At 33.8% G+C, this 15,794-nt stretch overlaps 1 protein-coding gene across 1 annotated transcript in view; it reads left to right on the top strand.

Moving 5' to 3' along the window:
* MNAT1 (MNAT1 component of CDK activating kinase) overlaps nt 1-15,794 on the top strand; it is a 176,047-nt gene that overhangs the window by 117,070 nt on the left and 43,183 nt on the right. The gene's annotated exons all lie outside the window — the stretch shown is intronic.

Raw genomic sequence — 15,794 nt, 5'->3', positions numbered from 1 at the left:
TTGAGCTCCTTGCCATGAAAAAGAGTAGATTTACTCACTGTCTGCTGTCTGTAGTGAAACTATATTTATGAGAAATGAGCCACAAAATGTATTTTGTGAAAAGGTGTATGTAGAGCTGGCCAGTGATTCAAAAGCCATATTATATTTATCCATTTTGAAAATGAATGTGGGATTATGACTTTTGTCAGTGATGAAGGGGATCAGTCTTTCTCACAGGAGGAGGTGGCATTTGTGTTCTTGAAAAGTACAGGCACAGACTTTGTTGGATGGAGCAAATAATATGTTGTTCTGGTGTCTCAACCTAAGCTATTGAATAACAAGATGATCCTGAATTGGTTGTTTCCAACAACAACACAAAAACAGTGTAAAGATATAATGTGAAAAGAAAAAAATGGATACAATGAAACCAAGTAATTAAAAAGTAATTAAGAAAAAAAACCAATAGCAAAAATAAGATAGATGAAACAGACAAAATCTACATTCATCTTTAAAACCAAAACCAGAGTCTTGAACATGATGCATAGTATTTTGCATATGAACATGGAGGCTCCCAGGTCAAATTATTATTAAAATGATAGATAATTTACGTATCTGCTATTTGATAGATCTTAAGACTTTCTTTAGTTCTGTATGCTCTGAAGCCATTCAGGAACATGACAGGGTTGTCCCCTATCAGCACTGCTTTTCAACATAGTATTCAAAGTCCTAGCCAGAGCAATCAGGCAAGAGAAAGAAATAAAAGGCATCCGAATTGGGAATGAAGAAGTTGAATTATCACTTTTTGCAGATGACATGATTCTATATATAGAAAATCCTAAAGACTCCACCAAAAAGCTGTTAGAAATAGTAAATGAGTACAGTAAAGTTGCAGGCTACAAAATCAACATAAAAAAAGCCATTGCATTTGTATATACTAACAACGAAATCTCAGAAAAAGAAGTCCTATGGCTTCCAAGCATGAAGCCAAGGGGATGTGAAACAAAACCTAAAACCCTTTTTTGAGTTTGAGATAACAAATTCATCAAATAATTGGCCTACATGCTAAAATTGAAGCTTCAGGAGACAGATAATGTAGGGTTTTACGATGTAAAAAATTATAAGTGATATAGACATTGATTTCTTATCTCTTACTGGGTATGCAAGAGCCAGAATTCTGTATCTCCAAAATAAATTTTCTTAAAATCTTGACACTTCTGTCAGTCAAGACAAAGTATTTAAAATAGTACTCCTCTATTACAGGGTTTTGCATTTTCCAGTAATTTTGTCATCAAAATTGCATTTGAAAGATCATTGGAACAGCTATTCATAATAACAATGCACAAGTAAACTGTATGACAACAATTAACGCAAAGGATGGGAAGAGGGAAAAAACTGTGCTGTTGTAATGTTTTTGTACAATAAGTGATGTAATATAATAGTATCTGGTGATAAGTTAAAGATGTTTAATATAACCCTAGAACAACTACTAAAAACGTAAAACAAAGTGGGATAGTCAGTAAATCAATATCAGAGAAAATAATGAGGTCATAAGAAATACTTCATTAGTAAAAAGGAGTGCAGGAAAAGAGGGAGGCAAAAAAATAAAGAAATGGTACAATTAGGAAATAAATAGCATAATGTTAGATTTAATCTTAACTATATCAGTAACTGCATTAAATGTAAGTATTCTAAACCAGCACTGTCCAATAAAACTTTCTAAAGTGATGGAAATATTCTCTGTCTGTGCTATCCAAGATATTAGCCACCAGTTACATGTTTCTACTGAGCATTTGAATGTGCCTAGTGCAACTGAAGACTTGCATTTTAAATTTTATTCAATATTTTAAAATAAACATATGGCTTGTAGCTACTACATTGAGTAGCACAGGTCTAAATATTCCAAATAATAGGCCGAGATTGCCAGATTGGATTAAAAAAAGCAAGATTTACATGTTTTCTATGATACGAGGATCTGGCATTATATATACAGCTCAGTTTGTCTGAGCTTGAAAAGTTTCTCTGAAGTTCTTGGATCTGTAATTCATTGTTATTTTGTCACTATCTCAACCGTTATCTCTTCACAGATTTATTCTGCTCTATTTTCTCACTATTTTCATTCTGAGATTCTGATTTCACATGTTAGACCTTTTGATATTATTGTAGAGGTCTTGGGTGCTCCGTTTTGTGTTTTTCAATCTTTTCTTAAATTTGTGTTTCAAAATTTGGATAATTCCTATTGTCCTTTCCTCAAGTTCACTTATTCTTCTTCTGTGTTCCTTCTGCTGATAAGTCTATCAAAGGAATACTTTCTGACACAGCAGTTTTCATATCTAGCATTTCCACTCCTTTTTGTAATTTCCATCTCTGCTGAAATTCCCTAGGTGTTTGTACATGTTATCCACCTTTTTTCACTAGAGCTTTTAACTTATTAATCTTATAATTGTGAAGTGCCTCTTTGAAACTTCCAACATCTCTTGGTCTGGGCCTGTTGACTGTTTTATGTCTTGATAGATTTGCTTTTCCTGCTTTTGTTTTTATTGTAATTATTGCTTGAATATTGGACATTCTGTGCAACAGAACAGTAGAGACTGAGATAAATAATATTTATGCTAAGAAATATTTGTCCCTTTTTCTGTCAGGCCATTAATGTAGGGAGTTGAGTATTAAGTCTGGAGTTTGATCCCAGTTTGGGTTTTTGTGGTTGCTCTAGTTATCATCACTGTATCACAGGCTTCAGATTCTTCTAGTTGTGATCAGTTGCCACACTGTGCCTGTTATGAGGACTGGAGTGCTGGAGGGATTTTCTCAGTCTTCTTACTCCACTGTTGGCTTTCAACAGGCTCTGCAAGCCTGAGCCACAGAGGAGTTTTCTCTTGATGCTCCTCCCCAGTTGCTCTTGCTTTTTACTTGGAATAAGTCTTGTGGTGGGAGCAAAGGGTTTCTTAGTTCTCCTATTTGAGCTTTAGTCTTAGGAGGTCCTGTGTGCCAGAGCCTCGGGGGAGCGTTCTCACTGTACCTGTCTCTTTCCCAGAGGCAAAAATCTTCTCTCTCCTGCTTCAGGGTGCAGGTGGGTTTGCTGTGCCTTCCCAGCCCCACAACTGAACTCTGTCCTGCCTTTCCTGAATGGTTGAAGGCTTTTGTGTGTGTTAGTATAGAGTTGGGGAGGGTGGAAATAGGTTTTATACTCTTTCCCCAGTGAAACCCAACCTTTGCCTTTCCCCAGAAGCTGAGTCTTGGCTGTTTTTTCTTTTTTATAATTCATTTCCTCTTCTATTTAGTGTTCAGTTATTATGATTTTTATTAGATCTCTATAATGGAATATCCTCTTCATCTTCCTTTTTTAATGTGATATGGTGGTGGTGCTGCTATATATACATGGGTATGTGAGTATTTAACGAACTGATGAGACTTCTGTATGAAATAGATGTCTGGTAGATTGTTTTTATCCCTTGTTTTAAGTAAATTATTAAGTTGAATAAACTTGGGCAACACTTTTAATTGGAGTCCTTTTGGTTTCCTTCTGCCATTATGGTTTAGATTTTTAAAGGTAGAGTAAGTGTCCTTTAGATAAAATATAACCATAGTGTTTGTATTTTTTTTTCAAGTTTTTCATATCTAAAATCTTATTTCAACTTAATAAGTTTAATAAAAGGAAGCTGGATCACTTTTGGGGGGGATGGTTGTGCTGGTTGGGAGTCTTTCATTATTAATTATTGACTGTTTAGAATATACTTAGTTCCAGATTTCTAGAAGTAGATTTTTGTCTCTTTCAACAAAGACTGTACATATATTTTATATCCACAAAAGCTAAGAAGGCAAATTGTTCTGATTACAAATAAACATGTATGTATTTCAAGCAGTAGTCCTTGACTGTGACAGTTGCTTTTAGACATCCGTGGCTAAGGAATGAAGCAATTTCTAGATTATCAATAGGGATATCAGAATTGTTAAAGAAACATTGGCTTTTTCTTGGCATAAACTATTTACCCAAATAGAATGTACCTTATACCTTCCTTCTTGTCAGCCTTCTACCTTGAGAAAGGGATTGAATTCCATATAAACAGTTTTAGTTTTTGGAGCTGGGATTAGGTCTGGCAGTCTCTTTGGTAATATGTTATGATCTGATATTTAAATATTTGCCAAAATAAATCCTAAATTGAATTCTTGTACTACTAGTTCATTTTCTGTTCTGGAATTATTATTTGAAACCATATGTTTTCTTACTACTCCAGACCTAGGAATACATTTTTATTTACTATAATTTTCAGAAACATTTAGAGAGAAACCGAAGAAGTTACTCTGTGAAATTATTTTTCAAAGAATGATTTGGTATCCTCAAAGGTGCTGCTTTTAAGATACAAGGAATATTAACCACAGTTGACTAAAGATGTAATTGTCACACATCTGTCCTAAGAGTTGTCCACATTTTAGCTAGAAGATCGTATCTAATAAGCCCCAGTTACCCCTTTATAGTGGAGCTTTCCCCCTGCCCCCATCCTCTAGCTTCCACTCCTCTCTTTTCTTCTCTTATTGCGACAAAATTTCCATTTTATATTACGTTATTCTACAAAGGGAACAAATTTAATTTCTCTAAAGGCAAACAGAATAAATTAACTGCCTCATTTCCATTTTCTTATATCTGCTTTTGAAATCTTTATGACATGATGAAGTTAAGAATAATACACTTTGTAGCTTCACTTCATTTGGTTCAAAACCGTGGATGCAGGCACTTTCAAAATAATATGAATTATATATTTTTGGGAGTGGGTGACATGAGTCTTGGGAGAATGCCTCCAAAAAATCTTACGTTTTTGTTTTCATGTATAGCTTTGATAAAAGATGAAATCCAAACTACGTTGCCATGAGATTTTTAGGTGGTTTTTACTGAGATCTTGTCTAAAGTTAGTTAAACTTGAGAAGTAGATGAAGAATAAATGAGAATTTCTCTTTCAGGAGGGTACTATGAATATATAATTATAGTTCAAATTGCACTGGCAGCACTCTTCTGGTTTGCTCAAGGCAATATGTAAACATGTTTTATTAATTCTGTGCCAGTGGGAGCAAGCATTGGGGAAACTTAACTGCTAATTGAAATTCCCCAGACTATACAGCTTTAGTGGTTAGTTTAGTAAAGTCTCTTGATTGGCACTGTGAGACTGTCTTTTTAATAATCAACTGGCTTTCTAGTGAATATTTTACTACCTTCCACCCAAAGAAGAATTATTCCCTTAACTGACATAAATTTTAAGCATTTATCAACTTTGTTCATCAATTTCAAATTATTTAATCAGATATCACTACTGTTTTAAATAGATATATGATTTACTTAATAAAAACTGTTCATTTGCGAGCCTATTATAGAAATAAGGAAAAACTGTTTTATAAGATAAAATACGATCTTTAAGTAAGATGCATATTTTTCAGTTATCCTTAATTTATGAATTTAAATGAAACCATTTGCTATTAATTTATGAATTTAAATGAAGCCATTTGCTATCAAAGTTCTATAGAATGAAATTTCAATCTTCATTTCCTGTAGAACTTTTCTGTGTGTTTCTTTGTGGTAGAGAGTTGTAGCCAGATGCACATGTTCGTTTCTTTCTCTTCTGCTATGTAACTGACATAAGTTACGTGCTATCAATTATGATAGCTTTAAAAAATAGATTTAAACTATGATATTTCAATATCTTGAGTCCTTCCTAACCAGGCGGAAGTTATTTAAACTATTATTCTGCAATTAGTAGTGAAAATAATTGTGGGAGTAATGATAGCATTGAATTAACCCAGTTAACTAGAACCTGATAATAATTAGAAGTTTCTTGTTTGATCTCCATCAGCACCTATGACTTTCTTTTCTTGTGTAGCCATAGACTACATTGATAAAAACCAATTTGCTGAGCAAAAGTTACTGACCTATTACAAATCCATTACTATTTCTGGCACAGCAATTAAAAGTGTTCATTTTTGAGGGAATAGGGTAGGGTATAGTCCCTCCAAAGTAGAAGATCCACTTTCATGCTAACCTTGGAGACACTTTTCATGACCATTCTTTTGCTCTTAAAAATTGGTAAATTAGAACTTTCTATGTCAAGAATTTGAGATGAGATGTTAAACATGTATTTTTGTTTTTTTATAATTAAAGTTTATTGGGGTGACAGTTGTTATAAAATTACATAGATTTCAGGTGTACAATTCTGTAATGCATCATCTATGTATCACATTGTGTGTTCAAAACCCAGAGTCAGTTCTCTTTTCATCACCATATGTTTGATCCCTTTTACCCTCATCTACCACCCCTTCCCCCCTTACCCTCTGGTAACCACTAAACTATTGTCCATCTCTATGAGTTTTTGTTTCTTTGTTTGTTTGTCTTGTTCCTTTGTTGTTTTCAGTTTTATGTACTACACATCAGTGAAATCATGTGGTTTTTGACTTTTTCTGTCTGGCTTATTTCACTTAACACAATAATCTGAAGATCCGTCCATATTGTTGCAAAAGGCACTATTTCATCTTTTCTTATGGCACAATACTATTCCATTGTGTATATATACCACAACTTTTTTTATCTAATCATCTTTCGAAGGACACTTTGGTTGTTTCCATGTCTTGGCCACCAAAAATAAAGCTTCAGTAAACATCAGGGCACATATATCTTTATGGATAAATGTTTTCAGGTTTTCTGGGTAGATACCCAGGCTCTATTATTAACATCCTTCAGTGGTTCATCTTCACCTGCATAATCTGACCTCTGTCTACCTTCATGGCCATATATTCTTGCCCCTCTCATACTTGGTGTTTCTTAAGAACCTCATGGTGTCTCACGCATTTTTGTGTCCTAACATGTGTTGTTTCGATTCCTCAAGAGGCTCTTTGCCTTTATATTTGTGGCACAGCCCCCTCTAGTAAGTTCTTTCCATCTTTTCTGCCCTATGCGTGAATTGTCTGTTTATGCCCCATGTCCCCCTTTCTATTAGGGTAGTATTGTTTTCCTTATTATATGAGTCAGCCATATAGTAAGACTATTAAATCCTTGAAATTCCAAAATTTTTTTGCTATTCTTATATTGTTTATGATGTGTTGTAGTTTTAATCTCTGAGCTGTAAAGTATTTTGATGATGTCCTGTTAATTTTCCATTGTTCTTCTACTTAGGAAGTCCTAAACCAACACAGAACCTTGTATATATTTATTTATAGTCTAATTTTTATGTAGCTTCAATTTTTACATCTAATCACTTAATCCATCTGGATTTATTTTGTGAGGAGCTATAAAATAATTTTTATTTTTTTCAGCATAGTAAATCAGTTAGCCCAGAATAATTTATTTAATGATTTTCTTTTCTCCATAGATGTGTTACATTACTATACTAGGACTTTTTCTCTGCTGCCTTTTCTTTTCCATTAATGTATGTTTCTATTTTTCAACAGTATCACATTATTAATTTAAATTCATGATGTTTTAATATGAAGTCGAGTATTTATTTTCTATTGTTGTGTATTAAATTACCACAAATTTAAGCGGCTTAAACAATATCCATTTTTATCTCATTTATTATCAGTACCTGAGTCAGCAGTCTGGGCCTGGGTTACCAGGATCCTCTATTCTGGTTGCACATGGTTGCAATCAAAGTCTCAGCAGGTGCTGTGGTTCCTTGTAAGCGATTCTTGGGGGTTGTCTTTCAATCTCATTCAGGTTATTGGTAGAATTGGGTTCCTTGCAGGTATAGAATTTACGATGACTTCCATATTTTTAAATGCTAGCAGAATAAAATCTCTTTGACTCTCTTCCTTTTTAAGGTCTTCTACCTGATTAAGTGTGGCCCACCTAAATAATTTCCCTTTTTGTTAATTCTCAATCAACCAATTTGAGATCTTAATTACCTCTGCAAAATCCCTTTTGCCATTTATAGTAGTGTCCCCTTATCTGTGGGGTACATGTTCCAAGACCGCCAGTCGATACCTGAAACCAGGATAGTTTATAGTATATGTATATAGTATATATGAGTACACTGTGTTTTTCCTGTAGATACATACATACATACACACATACATACCTATGAAAAAGTTTTATTTATAAATTAGGCACAATAAGAGATTAACAACAATAATAAAATAGAACAATTATAACAATACACTGTAATAAAAGCTCTGTGAATGTGGTCTTTCTCTCGCTCTCTCAAAATAGTGTACTATACTCTCCCTTCTGCTTGTGATGATGTGAGATAATAAAATGGCAAACCTATTTCTGAATCTGTGTGACCATCCCTTACTTGCAGGAAATGGCTTGATGTCACTCGTTTCAGGAGATCCTTTGCTGAAGTCTTCATATAGGGTCAATGCTTTCTGATCCAACACGTTGCCTCAGTTGGAACACATTTTCTGTTCATGTCTTCCACCCACAAATTTAATGCCATTTCCATTTTAACTAAGCACTTAATCACATATTATGGTGGTGATGTTTGCAGTTTGAGGTGGTACAGCAAAACTAGCACAAATTTCTTTTTCACAATTTCAGAGATAGATTTGTTTGTTCTTACTATAGATCTTAGCAACCTCAATGCAATTTTTTTCTTTCCTTATTAAGTTGAAAACTTTTACCTTTCCACTCCCTTTGCAGCTTTTCTTTGGCATATATGAATTGCCAACATCACTACTCTTGTACTTTGGGCCATTATTAAGTAAAATAAGGGTTACTTGAAACAAGCACTGTGATACCATGACAGTTGATACAATAACCAAGACGGCTGCTAAGTGACTAATGGGCGGGTGGTATATACAGTGTGGATACCCTGAATAAAGGGTTGATTCACATCTCAGGCAGGATGCAAGGATGATGCGAGATTTCAACATGCTACTCAGAACAGTGTGCAATCTAAAACTTGTGAATTGTTTATTTCTGGAATTTTCCAGTAACATAATATTTTGGGCTGCAGTTGACCGTGGGTAACTGAAGCCACAGAAGGCAAAACTGCGGATAACAGGGGACTACTGTAATATAATCTCAGGAGTGAAATCTATCAGATCCAGGGGGAACGGGGACTACTCTAATATAATCTTAAGAGTGGAATCTGTCAGATCCAGGGGGAAGGAATTATGCAAGGCTGCGTACAGGCAGTGGGAATCTTGGGGGCCATCTGAGAATTCTTCTTACCACAGGTAGAGCAAGTCTTCCTTTGCTACTTATCTTTTTCAGAGTGTTCTTAGCATCGTTATACATTTATTCTTCCAAAGGAATTGTCCAAAGCAGCAAAGCACTCTATACTTCTTGAAAGTTTTCTATACCTTTGAAAATTTTCAAAATAAAATATTGTGAAACAAGTAATGAAACAAATCAAACCAAAACCTTCAACAACGTAACTAAATTCCTATAACACCCCAGATAACAAACAGCCAAATACCACTCCTTTTGGGATTTTATTTGGAATTGCTTTAAAATTATAAACTGATTAGAAAAGAACGGGCATTTAAAATTTATTGAGTTTTCATATATCTCACACATTTCTTGGAAATTAATTTTCATTATGTTAACTTGTGATGCTGTTACAAAATTTTCATTATGCTTTCTAACTGGTTCTTGCTTAAATATATATATTTTTGTATCTAGCTGCTTTACTGAGCTCTTAGGATTTTAATTTTTCTATTAGGTGAATATCTGGGGTTTTATTTGGAAGTCAGTCATCTGAAAAAATGAATTTTTTTCTTTTAAATACTGTATTTCTAACTTCAGTTTAATATTTTACTGCATTTGGCTAGAACTTCTTGACGTGGTGTTATACAGTTCTGGTAATAGCAGTTTCTTGTTTCTGATTTTTTTGTGAATGCTTCAAGGGTTTCATCATTAATTATTTGCTGGCTGTTTGTTTACATGATGTTTCTTATCTTGTATTTTTAAAAATCACATTGAGGAAATTTGTGTTCTTTGTTCAAGATCTTTACCTATTGACTAATTTGTTCATGGATTACCTAAGAATGGAGAAGAGTATTTGTTTTGCTTGATGTTTGTTTTGTTTTTGATGCTGTCCACTTAAGTTTATATGTTAGTTTTAGAAGAAGTCTCAGGGACGTCAGAAAAATCAAAGAATATGGAAAAATACAAAAGTCACAAAAATGATTGCAACATGTACCGTGTTTCCCCAAAAATAAGACCTAAGCTGGACAATCAGCTCTAATGCATCTTTTGGAGCAAAAATTAGTATAAGACCCGGTCTTATTTTACTATAAGACCGGGTATGATATGATATGATATGATATAATACAATATCGAGTCTTATATTAATTTTTGCTCCAAAAGATGCATTCGAGCTGATTGTCTGGCTAGGTCTTATTTTCAGGGAAACGGTATACGTATACAATATATGATATATATAGTACTTTGTTGTAATTATGAGAGTATTACTAAATTAACTTTTTTTTGCTGGCTATGACAGCAAAATGTCTTTAGTATCTGTTTTTGTTGGCATTTGAATGAGAAATCAACTCACACATCTAACACGAACCTTTTTGCTTAAAGTTTTAGTCTGGCTCTAGTCTGGTAAGTTTTAAATCTTTGTTATGCAATCATGGAAAAAATATGTTTCTACTTGAAGCAGTTGTCAAACAAGCTTCTTTCATCGACAGTCAGACACAGGGCAGCTGAATGAGGCTGTTTAGTCTAGAGTAAATGCTCACGAGATTACAAGGTCACTAAGGAAATGTAATTATGCAGTTGATTCCAGAATAGTCTTTTGTAGTAAAGACTTTAAGAGTATTACATCACAATATTAATTTAAAAAAATATATTCCAGAATTAAGCTCAGAAAGAAAAGCAGCACTAAATAAATCAAATTATTTAATTCAATAATAAAATTATAATTATAAATTATTACAATGAAATGTAGTTTTAATTCAGATTTTTATAGGACCCTAAAACAGCAAGTTCAATTTATTATTGGAATTTGGTCAATTCCTCCCAAATCACATTCAGTAGACCCTGTATATCTATATATAATTTTCTCCATTGTGAAATGAAACCTCATAGTAGTTACCTCATGTTAACTGAGAACACAATTGATTATTTAACAGTTCCTTTACTTTTGTTATTTGATTGATTATCAATCACCTCCTGTGTGCCAGTTGTTCTGTGTGCTGAGAAAACAGCAGTAAGCAAAACAGAGAAAACACCTACTGTCATTAAGCTTACATTCTACTGAGATGAAACCAACAATAAAAATACATGAATGAATCTGTTAGATAATAATTAGTACTTTGAAGACAAATACAGCAGGATGAAGGGACATGTAGTGATTGGAGTAGAGTGTTATTTTTATGTAGGTAGTGATGGAATCTTTTGTAGGATGATATTTGAACAGAAATGAATTAAGCAAAGAAGCTAATCATGTGATATCATGGGGAGAGTCAGAAGTAACTGTAAGGGCAAAGGCCCTGAGGTGAGAGTGTGTATGAGGAAGAGAAAGGAGGCCAGGGTCTGAAGCGGAGTGAATTGGGAAGTGGTAGGAGATGAGGTCAGAGGGGTAGCAGGTTTGTATGTAAGGAGGCAGGCTGGTCCCAGTTAGATCATGTATAGCTTTTTAAGACTCTCATGCTCTACCGACTGAGCTAGCCGGGCGCCGCTTATGTATAGCTTTTTAGATGATGGTCACGATTTGGGCTTGTAATTTAAAGAAGATGAGAAGTCAAAGGCGAGTTTTGGACAAAGGTGTGTTATATGACTTACATTTAGAAAGATCTTTTATGGGAGAATCAGTGGTGGGGTGAAAGCAAGAAAACTCTCAGGTGGTCCTGGTTAAAATGGTAGTGGCTTATATAAGATGGTGGCAGTGTAGCACTGAGAAAGTGGCCAGATTATGGGTATAATTTTGGTAGCAGAGTAACAATTTTTAATGGCTTGGATGTAGGGAGTATGAAAAAGTTGCTCCCAGGGTTATATCTGAGTGACAAAGCTACCATTTACTGTGATGAGAGAGACTAGGGGGAGGGGTTCTTTTAGGCAGCATAGTAGTGCCAGTTGCTTTAAGTTCAATTATTTATCAACTATTATTATTAAAAAATATGTTTCTAAAGGGACTGCAAGAGCTGGGAAAAAAGAAACTTTTGAGATAACTATGCAACTCTTCTTTTACAGGAGACTTAACTCATGAGATCACTATAGGGGAGCCAAGAGAAAAGACAACTCTTGTTCTCATAGTCACATCTCTGGTTAGTGCAAAGTTAGGACCAGATTCTTAGTTTCTTAGAATAATTTTTCTTTGCTGTACCATATGACCTTGCCATATACAGAGCTTTCAAAATCTGAATGGGCTTTATTTTTATTAGGTTTTTAGATTATTATGGTTTCAAGCAGTATATTTAAGGACTGTGGATTCAATTGTATAGCAACTTTCTTGACATTCTCACAAAAAAAGAAAAGAAAATTATTCTACTCTAAGCCTGAGCCAAGTTCTCAGTCTCCATTCTGTAGTGTGTGTGTGTGTGTGTGTGTGTGTGTGTGTGTGTGTGTGTAAAATAGGGTTATGTTGGGCATGGTGACTCACAAGCTGTTGGGTTGGAGCATAGGGAACGATCACCTGATAGCAGAGATGTAGCAAGGCCAGAGTGTAGGAGTGGTCTGTCCCAGGAGCAGGAAATAAGGAGTTGCATTGTCTGTAGAGAATTTAAAAAATAATAAAACCAATTAGAAGTTAGTCTGTTTTTTATCACCATGTGCTAGCGATTCTAAACAATGTCGGTTTTCAAATACTCCTTCCTGAAAAAGTCTTTTGTTGGTCTAAGTTCTAAACAATTGCCGTCGTTACTTTTGAACTTAATAGCATATATGTAAGATTGCAATTAGCACATCTTTATTTTTGTTCTTTAATAACATTGTATTGTACACAGAAGTTCATTCAGAAACTGCCTCAGACTCTATTCCCCCACCCCCAACACCCACAACTCAGCTACATTTAGCCTTGCTCAAGAGTAAGTTTGTAAGGTTTTAGAATCTATCCAACTCCTTTTGGTAAAATTTCTATTTCCCACTCCCCTGTGGTACTGTATATTCCTGAGTTATGAGTAGAACTTTAAGTTCTTGCAGCATTCATTTGTGTTTAAAGTTGTCAATGGGGGACATCTAAAAGTTGCTAGAATCAATTCTAAAGAAAGACATGAACAATATTGCAATTTCTGGAATATATTGTGAAATAGATATTTTATGAAACTCTGTCAAACTCATCTTTATCATTAAGATATTGCCTAGCTGTTCGATATATTTTGCTTCAGGAAGGAAACTTGAAATTAAAATTAACAAAAAAATATTCTTGAGTTGATTATGAGCAAAGAAAGGTAAATTGACAAATCTGGATTTATTACCTATTGGGCATGAATATGCAAAAGAGAACAATTTCTAGTGAATTCACTGACAAATTCACAGAAAAGCTCAAAACAGATGCTATAATGTGACGTCTATTTACATACTTATATATTCCTGTTTTCAAAAATTAAATTAATGTAATTAATGGGTATTTTAATCTGTTACTTTCCCCTCTTTTGTGATGTAAATTTTATTTTACATTAACATTTTTTTACTGGCATAATTATGTGTACAAAGTCCAATAAATGAAAAATCTCACTATCTGCATATCTTTTCTGCATTGTTACTATTTTTCATTTTATGGTTATTACAGAAAATTTTATTGTACATAGGAGTATGTGTGGTAAAAATATGATATTCTCTGGCTGTCCAATGTGCTAAGTATGCAACTGCCTGATAATAGTTGGCCCTGAGGACGGGATCATATGCCATAGGTTTCTATGACAACAAAATATCTTGTCAATTTTGTCATAAAAATAAATTCTCCATTATATTTGGTCATATTGCTTTCAGAAGAATGTGAAGACTTAGATTTGAAAAAAAAAAGCAACAAAAATATGTAATGGTCAGGAATTAGATACTACGTAGGTTAAAAGAATTGTGATTGTTTAATCTGGAAAACAAATGGCTATGTTTTGGGAAAGCATGATTGGTAATCATTTTTTAATTGATGAAGGATTTTTGAAGGGAATACCGTTTTTGAAAGGAAAATTGCCGATAAAATAGTAAAATGTGGATCAGATGACCAGCTTATTGGCTCTTACGGCTGAAATATTTCAGTGTGCTAGAAGATGCTGATTGGTTTTATGTAGCTTTGACATTTATTTGACTAAGAGCAAAATGCTATTTCAGGTAATTTTTAAAAGCCCTTTGCCATTCTTGGATTCTACATGCCTCAACCCAACTTTGTTGACTCTGCCCAGCTTTTAAATCTTAGGTTTTGGTCATACTATTTATCATCTATTTCAAAGTAACACAATTATACTGTAGTTTCTTGATTTCTAATTTTAGACCTGTCTCGTGACATCCTAATGTAAGAGATGAAGATTTAGTCTTTAGAGACTCCTTCCCTAACCTTATTTCACCTGCCCTATTATCTCCCAATAGAGTTACATCATACTTTAAAAATTGAATCAGTATTCACTATTTCCATTGTAAATATATAAATATTATTTTCAGTTGAGCCACATACTGTATAATGATTCTGTTTCTTTAGATTTCTCATGATTGCCCTTTTTTTTTCCCTTCAAGTTTTTCTGAAATTTCTTCAGATTTCATCTGTATCTTGCCTACCTCATTCAACTCTAATATCGTCTTACCTTTTCTGGGGTTAATAGATATGAAAACAAAATAGAATCTTACCATTTGTTACCTTTCACTTTCTTGAACCTCCTTACCCAGTGTAGATGGCATTACGGTGCTGTTTTTGTGATAGTTAATCTCTCATATCCTGTTTGCCCTGCATGCAATTTGTCTCCTTTGCTAATTTGTGGTGAGCTACATTCTGGGCTTGTGGCGTTGCTAGTTTCTAAAACTAGAGAAAATTTAGTCAACCTGTATGTTTTTTGCCTTGAGTTTTACCTCAAACTTAGAAAGAATGAAAGTTAGGGAGGCAGAAGCAATAATATTTATTACATTCTCTTTCCCACTCCTTTATCCCAGAGAGGAAGAAGAAAGATTCAGTGGCTTGGACATGATAATTGCGAGATTGGAGTCTTCTCATTTGTAAGACATGTTTGAACAGCAAATGAGTCAACAGCAGGAGAGGGTATTTCTTGGCACTCTTTGGTAACTTTTCCAAGAATCTGTCATTCTTTCTTAAGAAGGCTTACCTTTATCCTCTTATTTGGTTGAAGTTAATATTTATAACATGATGTTGGCTCTGCCACTTCCATCTGTTTCTTGAGTTTGTCTACTGGTCTTGGTAGTTTTTATTTATTTGTTACACATAATTTATCCAATACCATCTTAACTTTCAACTTACACCTAATGTTTTAAAATGTTATATCAAAAGGCTACATCATTAGTGTTTTCAGATTGTGGATTATATTTAGTATTTTAAAAAATGGAATAAAATAGAAAATAAACTAGCCAAGGCCATTGTACTTAGTAAGTATTGTTTTGTGAAATTCTGTTTTAGGTATGTGTGTGTATACACATTTGTAGTAGGTTTACATATAAAGTATATATACTAATTATGGTAAGAAAAGTTTGAGAAATGTTGCTTTAAAGACAGAGCACACAGTAGTAGAAGTAGTTACTACTCAAATCTAAAGACTAGGAAACATACTTTTGAGGTCTAAGGGAAATTATGTATGGGCATAGCCTCTGATTTTCTTTTATCATAATACTTTATGGAATTTCATCAGTTTCTAACCCTCTTTTTATCAGGAAAAATAGTCATTCCCATTTATGATTTATGTTTAACAGACCCTTGTTATTTTTTATTTTAAGAATAATTAAGAATACAATT

This window comes from Rhinolophus ferrumequinum, chromosome 6, assembly GCF_004115265.2.
Source record: "Rhinolophus ferrumequinum isolate MPI-CBG mRhiFer1 chromosome 6, mRhiFer1_v1.p, whole genome shotgun sequence".
Taxonomy (NCBI): Eukaryota; Metazoa; Chordata; class Mammalia; order Chiroptera; family Rhinolophidae; genus Rhinolophus; species Rhinolophus ferrumequinum.
Note: the sequence above shows the minus strand (reverse complement) of the source record. Positions and strands in the feature narration are given on the sequence as shown.